Below are 13,730 nucleotides of genomic sequence, written 5' to 3'. Positions count from 1 at the left end.
CAGGTCAGAAAAAGCGTTTGCAAAATGCACATGCAAATAATTGGTTTTATGAAGTTTTTCAAAGAACAAAACCACAGCTTTAAGATGAAACAAGGTGAAGAACACTGATATGCTGACAAGCCTTTCTGATGTTGTTTTTTCTTTTCTTCATTAAAAAAACACCACACACAATACTTTGAAGGGTCAGCAGACGGATTACGAATACAAATAAAAACAAACAAAACAAACAAACAACGCAATCGGCTATTCTAAACATATAAACACCTCCTCTATCCAACCTGGAACATATTCAACATGAAAAGTATTTCTAGAGTTTATATTTCTATGTTTCCTATGGTGGATCTGTAACGGAATGGTCTTTTGACTCGTGTGTTCTGTTGTACTCCACTGTTACTGCTGTAGAATAGAATAGAATAGAATACATTTGATAGAATAGAATAGAATAGAATAGAATAGAATAGAATAGAATAGAATAGAATAGAATAGAATAGAATAGAAAGTGAAATAATAATAAGAAAACATCTATAATCAGACTGTTCTGACATGAATACATTGGAAACCTTCCACATGCATGAGAAAAACTGGAGGGATGATAATGAGAAGAAGTAAAAGGAAGAGAAAAGGGGGGTGGGGTGGAGAAAAAGAAAGAAAAGACGGTCACTATGACTGTATTTGGGATATTGATTTGGCTGTTTTTTCTCTTTTTCATATCCTTTCTTTCTTTTTTCCCCTTAATCTTCTTTCTATACTATTATTTAAACCCTTTACTTTTGTATACTCACGTCCTTTGACTCGTTTACTTACAGACTGTCCATTTAGTTTTCTTTTTTTAAAATATGACTTTATTTAAACTTTTTCAATGCACAAAAAGAAGACATATACTGTTAACGAGTACAGACAAACCAAAAGAACAATCACAAAATCAACTGGAGACAAACAACAAAACAGATGACCAAACCCCCCCCCCCAAAATAATAAAAAATAAAATAAAAAAAAATGCACATACATGCATACATACATACATACATACACACATATACATACATACATGCATAAACATACATACATACACACACACACACCATATATATATATATATATATATATATATATATATATATATATACACACATATATATATATATATATATATATATATATATATATATATATATATATATATATATACATACACACACACACTGTTGTTATTGTTGTTATTTCTATATAGATATTTTTTCTATATCCTTTTACTTTTCTACTTTTTGTGGTTGTTGTTTCAGCTGGTTCTGGAATAAAGGTTGAGTTGTCCTTTTCCACATTGTTACTGTTTTTATTATTCAAATAATAGTTTAATTCAATCAAATATTGAATAGATTAATCGATTTGAAAAATAATCAATAGTTGCAGCTCAAATTTTTTCATCTGGTGAATTTTAAGTGAAGCGTTTTGTCTTTGCTTTTAGTTTCAAAAACATTCAAGTCTATATAAAAAACTGGTTTGGAGTTTGAAGAAGGTCTAGTTTCTCTGGTTTTCCAGATGAAACTGTCTGATTCCATCTCCTCTGGACCAGATTAAAGGCACCGTTTCCTTTCCATTCAGTTCTGAGTGACTACAGACAGTGTTTCCTAAAGTGTCTGACTGTGTCCACCTTAAAGCAGCTGCAGTCAAACTGGCTGTAATCGGTCACATCTTAAATCCCTGTGACGCCAACTCCACCGCCAGAACAAAAGGAGGAGTTCTGTCAGAAGCCGCGAACGTGACAAAGAGCGTCAGTGTTGGACACAGTCCGACCTCTGGATCCAAGTGTGTCCTCCTCCATACTCATGCACTTGTCTGCTCCACTTTCTGGCTGAAAATTGAGGATAATTACAGTTAATATGAACGACGGCACCAGCTGACCTGCCCTTCAAATCACAGCCCATATGAGCCTTTGAAAACTGTAAAAAAAAAAGTCAAAAAATAAAAATAAATAAATCAACAAAATGAGCAAAATTAACCAAACAATTAAAAAGAACCAATCATGAAAAAAATAAAATAAAATATATATGTATGTGTGTTTATATATATATATATATATATATATATATATATATATATATATATAAATGGAATAATATGCACTGTTGACAATAAATAACACTGAAGAAAATATTGCCAACAAAATGAAAAACATCAACAAAATTCACAGAACTCTCCAAAAGATAAGTCAAATAATAGAGTAATGAACAAAATGAACATGAAACAACCAGACAATGAACAATCAATAAAATAAAATGAAAAATGAACAATGAACAATGAGAAAAAAAACACCAAAACTGACAAAAATGAAAAAAAAAAAAAAAAGCAAAAAATTTAAATAAATGAATAACACAAAGCAATCAATAAGTAAGTGTAAGTATATAGTATAGTATAGTATAGTATAGTATAGTATAGTATAGTATAGTATAGTATAGTATAGTATAGTATAAGTATTTTTGGACCTAAAGAAGGCTTTGGACACGGTTGACCACAATATCCTTTAGGTCAAATTAGCACACTTTAATTTTTCAGAAAAAGCCATAAAATTGATGAAATCATATTTTACCAAAAGAATACAGTGCGTTTCAGTTGACGGTGTCAAATCTGCCTATTGGGAATTTACTGTAGGAGTCCAACAAGGTTTCATACTGGGACTGTTTCTTTTTTCACTTTACATAAATGACCTTCCAGAAACATGCAAAAACATTCATATACATATGTATGCAGATGATGCAGTAATATACACACCGGCAAAGAATACACAGGAAGCCAGTCACATCTGCAGTGGCTCAAGTCCAAGACTGTCTGTCCAAACCATGTGTACTTTTAAATACTAAAAAGACTGTCTGTATGATGTTTTCCAAACAAAACAATAAAACTACACATTCAAATGTTTTTCTCGGAGGTGAGGAGCTCCAACTGGTACAAGAGTTCAAGTACCTTGAAGTGGTTCTTCATTCTTCTCTCACTTTCAAAAGTCAGGTCAAGAACATTTCTAGAAACAATTAAATTCAACCTACACAATTTCAAATATATACGATCATCAATGACAGTTAAGGCAGCTAGGATGTTTGAGCATGCTCTGATGTTCTCGCATATACAGAACTGTTGTACAAACTGGTCTGTCATAAATGAAACCACATTCAGACAAATAGAATCATATAAAAGAGCATTAAAAATATTTACCAGAAAACCAATTTCACACCACCATTGTCGCATTCTAGAAACATACAATCTTCTGAATTTTGATCATTTTAAATACTTTAAATGTGCTTGTACGGTATATAAAATACTCTATGGCACAGGTGTCAAACATGTGGCCCGGGGGCCAAATCCAGTTCGTCAAAGGGTCCAATGAACAATGACAAAAAAAAAAAACATCAAACATGAAAAAAATAAAACAAATAACACAAAACTGTCATGTCGGCGTTTGGACTTTGTCTGTCTTTTCTGTTTTGTTTGTCATTTCCTGTTTTATTTTGTTAAGTTTCCCTCATGTGTCTTGTCTGTTGTCTTTACTTCCTCTCCCTGACCGTGTTCACCTTTTCCCTGATTACCTGACTCCTCCCTGATTATCTCCACCTGTGTCTCATTGTCTTCCCGCCCTCCTGTGTATTTAAACCCTCAGTCTTCCCCTGTTTAGTTGCCAGTTTGTGCTCTACAACTCGTTGTGTTCACTTACCAGCATTACTTGGATCCTGTTCGTTTGTCTGCCGTGTTTGACCTGTTTTCGTCCTTCGACCACCGATTCAGCCTGTTCCTATCCTGCCTGCTTGTTCTCGACCTGGTTCGTGTACCCGACTCTGTCTCTGCCTGCTCCCTTTAAATACCTCAGCCTCCACTGATTACCTGTGCTTCGACCTCCGCCTGGATTACTACCGTGAGTTAGCCTGTCCCCCATGTACCGTTGCTTGTTTGACTGCTTATCCGTGTATGAACTGGCTTGTTTTTTGACAACCCTCTGTTTGTCCCTAGTGGGGATTCCGTTGGGGTTTTCCCGGCTCGGCCAGGCCGGTCGTCTGCCGTATTCACCCGCAGCCCAGACGTTTATTCCCGGAATCGGAGGCTTCACAGAAGTTACATTATCTCTGTGTTGTATATTATTCCCTGTTAAAGTGTTTAATAAAAACACTAAACCTTACTGGTTATTGGTGGTCTTGCTTTTGGGTTCAGCCTTTGTACTTAGCCTTTCACAGTACAAACTGGCCAATACAATGAACCCAGCAGACCTAGATCAGGTCCGGGAAGCAGTCCGCTCCCAGGGGCAACGCCTGGGGGGACATGGGCAGATTCTGCATTCCCTTTTGGACAGAATGACTCAGCTCGCCACCCAGTTTTCCCAATTCTCCAGTAATCAGGCGTCCACCCCGAGTCCACCGGTCGAACCCGTTACCACAGGTCCACCTGAGAGAGTCACGGAGGAGCCCATCATTCCTCCCCCCACGAAATACTCAGGTAACCCAGATACTTGTCGAAGTTTTTGTACTCAGGTCCGACTCATTTTTGAGTCTCAACCTCGACGTTTTTCCTGTGAGTCTGCAAAAATTGCATATGTTGCTAGTTTATTGGAAGGACCTCCGTTAAATTTTTTCAACTCCCTTGTGGAACAGAATTCTCCCCTAGTTCAGTCGGCGTCTTGTTTGTTGACCGAAATAAAAAGGATTTATGATCACCCTATACGAGGACAACAAGCTGGACTGAGACTAATGAGGCTGAGGCAGGGAGATCGTTCTGTCAGACAGTATGTGAGCGAGTTTCGCTCATTGGCAGTAGAGTCAGGGTGGAACGAGAGGGGATTAATCTCTGCTTTTCAGACAGGATTGAATCGTTCTATTGGTCGTGAGATGGCGCTTCGTCAGGAACTCCACTCATTAGATGACGTCATCTCAGCCGCTATTCTGATCTCGGACCAATGGGTCTTATGGCAGCCAGAACCGTCTGGGGTCCATCAGTCTCCTACAGCTGGTCGTGACAAGAAGTCTGTAGATCCTCCTATTCCTGTACTGGAATCTGGCCAAGGCTCGAAGGAGGAGCCGATGCAGTTGGGCCGTACACGTCTGTCGGCAGAGGAGCATCGTCGTCGTTTGACTTCTGGCCTGTGTCTGTACTGTGGGCAAGAGGGACATCGTGTCATCAGCTGTCCGCTGAGGATAAAGACCCCGACAGGTGATGGTTCATTGTTGAGCCGAACAGTGTGTATGGTTAACACATCTTGGGTGCAGCCTATGGTCTGTCTGTCCTCTGATTCTGTCTCTCTACAGCACTCTGTCCTGATTGACTCCGGCTCAGACGCTAACCTTATGGATGAGAGACTGGCTAAACAGCTAAACCTGGATCTGGTACCGGTGCAGCGCCCCCTCGTGGCACGGGCTTTAGACGGTCACATCATCTGTCGTGTGGTGCTGCGCACTCAACCAGTCTCTCTCCAGTTCGAGGATGGCCATTCAGAGAAGCTCTGTTTCCATATATATCACTCTGACTCCCAACCTCTCATTCTGGGTCATCCGTGGCTCATTCTGCATAACCCTCGGGTTGATTGGAAGACAGGAGAGATTCTGTCTTGGGGTGAGGGTTGTGCGAGCCACGGGGAAGATATCCGGTCCCGGGATCTCCCATCCGTTCCCGTCCAGTCCATCGTGGCTTCGGTGGAAGCCCTGAGGGAACCAGAGACTGATTTTCCTGCCCTTAATAAGGTACCAGAATGTTATCATGACCTGAAAGAAGTTTTCAATAAGGCCCGTGCCACTGCTTTGCCTCCTCACAGACCGTATGACTGCGCCATAGACCTGCGCCCTGGTACCAATCCCCCTAAGGGAAGGTTGTATTCCCTGTCGGGCCCGGAGACAGTCGCCATGAAAAAATACATCGACGAATCATTACCAGCTGGTTTAATTCGGCCCTCATCGTCTCCAGCTGGTGCTGGTTTTTTCTTTGTTGACAAGAAAGACAAGAGTCTCCGCCCCTGTATTGACTACCGTGGCTTAAATGATATCACTGTCCGTAATAGGTACCCATTACCACTCATGTCATCTGCTTTTGAGCTATTACATGGTGCGAAGGTTTTTACTAAATTAGACCTCCGTAATGCCTACCATCTGGTCAGAATCAGAGAAGGTGACGAGTGGAAAACGGCATTTAACACTCCCAGTTGGCATTATGAGTACTTGGTCATGCCATTTGGTCTCACCAACGCCCCCGCTGTTTTCCAAGCCCTGGTAAACGATGTACTGCGTGACATGCTCAATGTTTTTGTATTTGTCTATTTAGACGACATCCTGATTTTTTCCCCGGATGTCGAGTCACACATCCATCATGTCCGCCAAGTGCTCCAGAGACTCCTTCAGAATCAGTTATTTGTAAAAGCAGAGAAGTGTGAATTCCACCAGCCGTCTGTGTCTTTTTTGGGGTTCATCATTGCGGAGGGAAGTGTGCAGATGGACCCGGAGAAGGTTAGTGCAGTTAGGGATTGGCCTACCCCTAGTTGTCGTAAGGACGTCCAGAGGTTCCTTGGATTCGCCAACTTTTACAGAAAGTTCATTGGGGGGTTCAGTAGTGTGGCTGCCCCTCTGCATGCTCTAACCTCTCCTAAGTCTGTGTTTAGATGGGGTCCCGAAGCTGACAAAGCCTTTAGAAGGCTGAAGGACGTCTTCACTTCGGCCCCCGTTCTGTCAGTCCCGGATCCAGCTCTCCAGTTCGTCGTGGAAGTGGATGCTTCTGACCTGGGGGTCGGTGCGGTCATCTCGCAACGGTCGCCTAAGGACAACAGGCTCCACCCTTGTGCCTTCCTTTCCAGAAGATTGACTAAAGCAGAATGTAATTATGACATCGGCAACAGGGAGCTGTTAGCCATAAAGGTCGCGCTGGAGGAATGGCGACATTGGCTGGAGGGAACGGAGGTGCCGTTCCTAATATGGACTGACCACAAGAACCTAGAGTACCTGCGGACCGCCAAAAGACTCAACTCTCGTCAGGCCAGGTGGGCATTATTCTTTACACGTTTCAATTTCTCACTCTCCTATTGGCCGGGCTCCTAGAATGTGAAGCCCGATGCCTTGTCCAGACTGTTTGCACCTGATACAGCCAGTGTTGAGCCCGAAGCTATTTTGCCTGAGTCCTGTGTGGTGGGGGCGGTGCGTTGGGAGATTGAAAAGTCTGTTTCTGAGGCCTTAAAGGCTTGTGACATCCCGGCTGGCGTCCCGCCAGACCGTCTGTTTGTTCCCCCTAACCTCCGTCCACAGGTGATTCACTGGGCCCATACCTCTAAGCTGTCCTGTCACCCGGGAGTCCAGCGAACCATGTTCGTCATCAAACAGCGCTTCTGGTGGCCAGCCATGGAAAAGCTGGTGGCGGAGTACGTCGCATCCTGTCCCGTCCGTGTGGCGTGCAAGACCTCCAACAAACCCCCGGTTGGTCAGTTACATCCGCTTTCCGTCCCTAGTAGACCCTGGTCTGATGTGTCATTGGATTTTGTGACAGGACTACCCCCGTCTGAAGGTAATACCACTGTTCTAACTATTGTGGATCGATTTTCTAAGATGGTCCATTTTGTCCCGTTATCCAAGCTCCCCTCTGCTAAGGAGACTGCAGAGGCGGTTCTGTTTCATGTCTGTCGTCTGCATGGGTTCCCTAAGGACATTGTTTCAGATAGGGGCCCTCAGTTTGTCGCACGTTTTTGGCGTGCTTTTTGCTCCCTCATCGGGGCATCTGTCAGTCTGTCCTCGGGCTACCACCCCCAGTCTAACGGTCAGACTGAGCGGCTCAACCAGGTGTTGGAGGCCGGTCTTAGAGTTTTGGCCTCTCACAACCCTGCATCCTGGAGCCGCCAGCTGATCTGGGTGGAATACGCCCACAACTCGTTACCCTGTGCTTCCTCTGGTCTGTCTCCATTTCATGTAGTTTTTGGATATCAACCTCCTCTGTTCCCGTCCCTGGAAAAGGACGTCAGCGTTCCGTCAGCCCTGGCTCTGATAAGGAGGTGTAAGAGGACCTGGATTCGTGCCAGGCAGGCTCTGCTTAAGGCGTCTGGCATCTACAAGACAGCGGCGGACCGGCACAGGACTCCAGCTCCGGTCTACCAGCGTGTGTGGCTGTCGACCCGGCATCTCCCTTTGAGGGTGGAGAGCCGTAAACTGGCACCTAGGTTCGTGGGCCCTTTCCCTATATCAAAGGTTATTAATCCTGTCTCTGTGCGCCTCAAATTACCCAGGACTATGAGAATTCACCCGTCGTTTCACGTCAGTCAAGTCAAGCCCGCAAAGGAGAGTCCGTTAGTCCCCCCCACCCAGCCACCACCACCGCCCCGGATCATCGATGGGGACCCAGCCTACACGGTGCGCCGGCTCATTGCAGCCCGTCGTCGAGGGAGAGGGTTCCAGTACTTGGTGGACTGGGAGGGATACGGCCCTGAAGAGCGTTCCTGGGTGCCCGCCTCCTACATATTGGACCCGGACCTGATTCGGGAGTTCCATCAGCGCCACCCGGAGGTTCCTGGGCCGTCCGGTGCCGTCCCCTAGAGGGGGGGGTACTGTCATGTCGGCGTTTGGACTTTGTCTGTCTTTTCTGTTTTGTTTGTCATTTCCTGTTTTATTTTGTTAAGTTTCCCTCATGTGTCTTGTCTGTTGTCTTTACTTCCTCTCCCTGACCGTGTTCACCTTTTCCCTGATTACCTGACTCCTCCCTGATTATCTCCACCTGTGTCTCATTGTCTTCCCGCCCTCCTGTGTATTTAAACCCTCAGTCTTCCCCTGTTTAGTTGCCAGTTTGTGCTCTACAACTCGTTGTGTTCACTTACCAGCATTACTTGGATCCTGTTCGTTTGTCTGCCGTGTTTGACCTGTTTTCGTCCTTCGACCACCGATTCAGCCTGTTCCTATCCTGCCTGCTTGTTCTCGACCTGGTTCGTGTACCCGACTCTGTCTCTGCCTGCTCCCTTTAAATACCTCAGCCTCCACTGATTACCTGTGCTTCGACCTCCGCCTGGATTACTACCGTGAGTCTGCCTGTCCCCCATGTACCGTTGCTTGTTTGACTGCTTATCCGTGTATGACCTGGCTTGTTTTTTGACAACCCTCTGTTTGTCCCTAGTGGGGATTCCGTTGGGGTTTTCCCGGCTCGGCCAGGCCGGTCGTCTGCTGTATTCACCCGCAGCCCAGACGTTTATCCCCGGAATCGGAGACTTCACAGAAGTTACATTATCTCTTTGTTGTATATTATTCCCTGTTAAAGTGTTTAATAAAAACACTAAACCTTACTGGTTATTGGTGGTCTTGCTTTTGGGTTCAGCCTTTGTACTTAGCCTTTCACAAAAACAATCAATAAAATAAAACAATAATAAAATAGAATGCTCCAAAATAAATTTAAGACATGAATTGACCCATGTTTTCCTTGTAGAATCATCGTAGTTCTCTTCGTTACTGTACAGCTCTGGTTTATATTCCATTCTCCAAATGAGGAGCAGAACTGAGACAGAACGTCTTTTGTGTGTTTAGTGTGTTTTTGTGTGTTTGGTGTGTTTTGTGTGTTTTTTGTGTGTGTGGGCCCAGTCTGGACGATGACCTTTTTCCACTTCTTTGGAAAAAGGTTTAGATGTTATTGAGGGTCACTGTTCAAAACTGCGGCAAATCCTTGTTTTCTTGCAGTTTACATTTATGGATTCGTATGTACAGTCGCAGAAAAAACCCTTATCCCACCCCTTGTTTTGTTCAGTTTCTTGTTCATTGTAATTCCTGGTCCAACTAAAGGTCCATTTGTTTGGACAAATATAATGATACCAACAAAAACAGCTCATAGTAGTTTAATTTCAGAGCTGATATCTATCCATTTAGCATGTTTTCTTGATAATAACGAAAATCACTTCAGTTCTTCCATCAATACCTATGTCATTGTACTGACAAAAACAGTGCTTTTACACATTCCATGTTTTCTGTTCTGTCTGTTTTAGTCACATGACACACACAGGAGTTAGGACTGGATTACTGAAGATAATAAGATAATAGTTTTTTATTACTTTGGATGGTCTAATTATTTTTTCAGTGACTGTATATGTTTTACACTCAGCTGAAGCTTTTCTGCACCATTTTTTGGTATTAGCCTTTTTACAGGCTGCTAATAGTATTTTAAACAAATATCTATCATTTTTTCTTACACTATTACCAATAATACATCTGAAATACATCACCAAACATGTTTTAGGGATTTCATAACCCAGTATTTTAACAGTAGTTGAATATACATGTTCCCAAAATGATGCAAGTTTAGGACAAAACCAAAAGACATGTACATGATTTACACTGACGTCCGCACATTCTGTCCAACAGGGCTGAACTCTGGACACATATTTAGCTGTAATTGAAGGAGTTATGAAAAATCTAATTATATTTTTCCAGCAAAGTTCCCCTCCATGTTCTTGAAAGGTTCATGTATTTTCATTGTTTGTTTTCATCAATTTCTTTAAAGCCCTGACTTTATTTGTTTGATATTGGGTTCTAAATATAAAATTGACTGTTCACTTACTGATATCTTTGCTGAAAAAGTCAATTTTTCTTCAGTTCTTCTTTGTTTTTGATATAATAAACATCAAGTTTAATCTGAGCTTTGATAAACATCTACACGACTGGTAAATTAAATACAGCAAATTACTTGAATTTCAATGAAAAAATGCAAAAGAAAAGGAGGCAATATTATAATAAGATAAGATAAGATAAGATAAGATAAGATAAGATAAGATAAGATAAGATAAGACTTTAATGATCCCACTATGGGGAAATTTAACAGTTTACAGCAGCAACACGCAACACACCAGTGCAAAAGAGAAGGCAGGTAGAAATAAAGGTTTTTAAAAGTATAAAAATTTAAGCATAAAGTTTTTAAAGTATTTACATATTTACATAGTGAGATGGTGATAAATCACTTCAAACAGGTTAAAGGGGGGCAGCCATGGCCTAGAGGGCTGGAGAGTCGGCTTGTGACCAAAGGGTCGCTGGTTCAATTCTACAGACTGGTGTGTGATGTGTGCTCCTGCATGACAGGTTAAGGGCAGATGTTACATTTCAGAGTGTGGTGCATGTGTGTGTATACTGACAAGAAAGGATCTGAATCTGAAATAGAGAGAAAAATTAGTTTAAGAACTGAGACAAAAATAGCACTGAGTCCTTATGGGTTAAACTGAAAAAACTACAACAAAACACTAGTCTCTTTTCTATTGGACAGCTGCACAAAACTGTACCCATATTTATTAAATGTCTACAAAACAGAAGTGTGTGATGTTGGTTTTTCCATTAAATCACAAATGCGATGATTTGTTTGTTTCTGTGAGATGACGTCATGAAGTCATTCCATAATCATGGAGACAACCGTAAATATGGTGTTGATTGACAGATATATTCATTATTATTATTAGACAGGGTGTCCCCCAAAAAATGTATAAACACTTTAAATAATTGTAAAGTAGGTGTTTATTCAAATTCCTTTAATTTTCCAAATGTAATAGAAATTCCAAACATCATTTTCTTGTTTTGTCTGTTCCACCTGTTCTCAAGAGATTAAATGTTCATCATTAGTCTCTTTTCCTTTTTCCCTCAAATTGCGTTCATAAAAATTTACCTAATGGAAAAACGACAATTTCGTCCAAACTTGTTTTTCAATTAAAATTTTTTGGCACAGGCAAGAAGTGGTTTTTCAGGTGTAGTTAAATTGGTATATCACACAAAACCGTAATGGAAAGACCTTTTTACACAACTAGAGTCACATGAATGAAAAAAAACGCATGTTGACAGATGTTACAACAAGAGAAGAAGAGTTTTAACCAAACATGAGGCGGTATGTGTGGACACAGCAGGAAACCCAATCATTTTAGAATTTAGTAGGAGATAGAGGGGGAATATACAGAATGTCCCAAAAAAAAATGTATACACACTTTAAATAATTGTACAGTAGGTGTTTATTCAAATTCATTTAATTAAATGTCTAAAAAACAGAAGTGTATAATGTTGGTTTTTCCATTAAATCATAAATGTGGTGATTTGTTTGTTTATGATCGCGAGACGACACAAGAAGTCATTCCATAAACATGGCGACAAACTCAAACATGGTACTGATTTACAGATATATTCTTTATTATTATTATACAGGGTGTCCCAAAAAAATTCACACACACTTTAAATAATTGTAAAGTAGGTGATTATTCAAATTTCTTTGATTTTTCCAAATGTAATAGAATTTCCAAACATCCTTTTCTCGTTTTGTCTGTTCCTCCTGTTCTCAAACTGACGTCCGTTCTGGTCCAGACTCTGCAGACAGCGACAACCAGTGGACTCACACACAACCACAACCAATGGAATCGCACACATCACCAAACAGTTCCCTTGGTATTTGTGTGCATTCACATTCAATGGCTGCTCTCAGTTCAGCGCCTGTTGCAGGTCTCATAGCGAAGACTTTGTCTTTTAGGGATCCACATAAAAAACAGTCTAGTGCTTTGAGGTCTGGAGAACGCAGAGGGTATTCAACCAAACCCCTCTGTCCAATCCACCTGTTTGTCCAGTTCACCAGACCAAACACCACTAGACTTCCAGAGTCTGGACCAGAACGGATGTCAGTTTGAGAACAGGAGGAACAGACGAAACAAGAAAAGGATGTTTGGAAATTCTATTACATTTGGAAAATTAAAGGAATTTGAATAAACACCTGTTGAAGCCAATAATGTAATAACAGCCAATAATAGGGCTGTGTATTGGCAAGAATCTGGTGATACGATACGAGTCACAATACTAGGATCATGATACGATACATCACGATATATCACAACACTGTTAAAAAGGCAATTTTTTTGTTTGTTCCTTTTTTTGTAAATGATTATATCCTTGTAGAATTGAATTACATCAGAAATCTGCACAAATACTAAACACATTTTTTATTTGATCCCAACAGGATCTGATGCCATATCACAAAATGTTCCTGTGTTCAAACTGAAATTCTGTTTTACAAACATTACAGTTTAAGATCCTGTTCAAATGTTCACATTCTGTTAGTTCAGAACTAACATCAGAACATTATTTTAGTTCAATCCCAACAAAGGAACTAACATTATTTAACAAAAGAGCGTTAAATAATAATAAATTAAATAGAAATAAAAAAGAAAAACAAAAAAAACAAAAATGAATCTCCACAATATCTGCATTTGAATAAATACCTAAAAATATTGATACAGTACTTTTTAATATCGATACAGTATTGTGAAATGAAATATTGCAATATATTGCAGAACTGATATTTTCTTACAGCCCTAGCCGATAATGTAATAAATTTGCCATTTTTAAAATAAGCCAATCTCGTAATATCTGGCCAACAACATAATAAAAGTCCTGAACTGATAACATAATAACTTTTGGTCAATAACGTAACTTACTGGCTGGCTATTATGTTATTGGCGTGAAAAAAAAAGTCTTTGCAAATGTAATAACTGAGCCAATAATGTAATAAGTTATATCGCTATTGGCCAAAAGTTATTACGGTTCAGGACTTTTATTACCATATTGGCCTATTTCATTTTAAAAATGGCAAATTAATTATGTTGTCGGCCGTCATTACCTTATCGGTTGTTATTATATTAATGGCTTCTACAACACCTACTTTACAGTTATTTAAAGTGTGTATACATTTTTGGGACACCCTGTATAATAATAATAATGAATATATCTGTAAATCAACAT

Source organism: Sphaeramia orbicularis, chromosome 19, assembly GCF_902148855.1.
Source record: "Sphaeramia orbicularis chromosome 19, fSphaOr1.1, whole genome shotgun sequence".
NCBI classification, from domain to species: domain Eukaryota; kingdom Metazoa; phylum Chordata; class Actinopteri; order Kurtiformes; family Apogonidae; genus Sphaeramia; species Sphaeramia orbicularis.
This window is presented reverse-complemented; position numbering follows the sequence as displayed.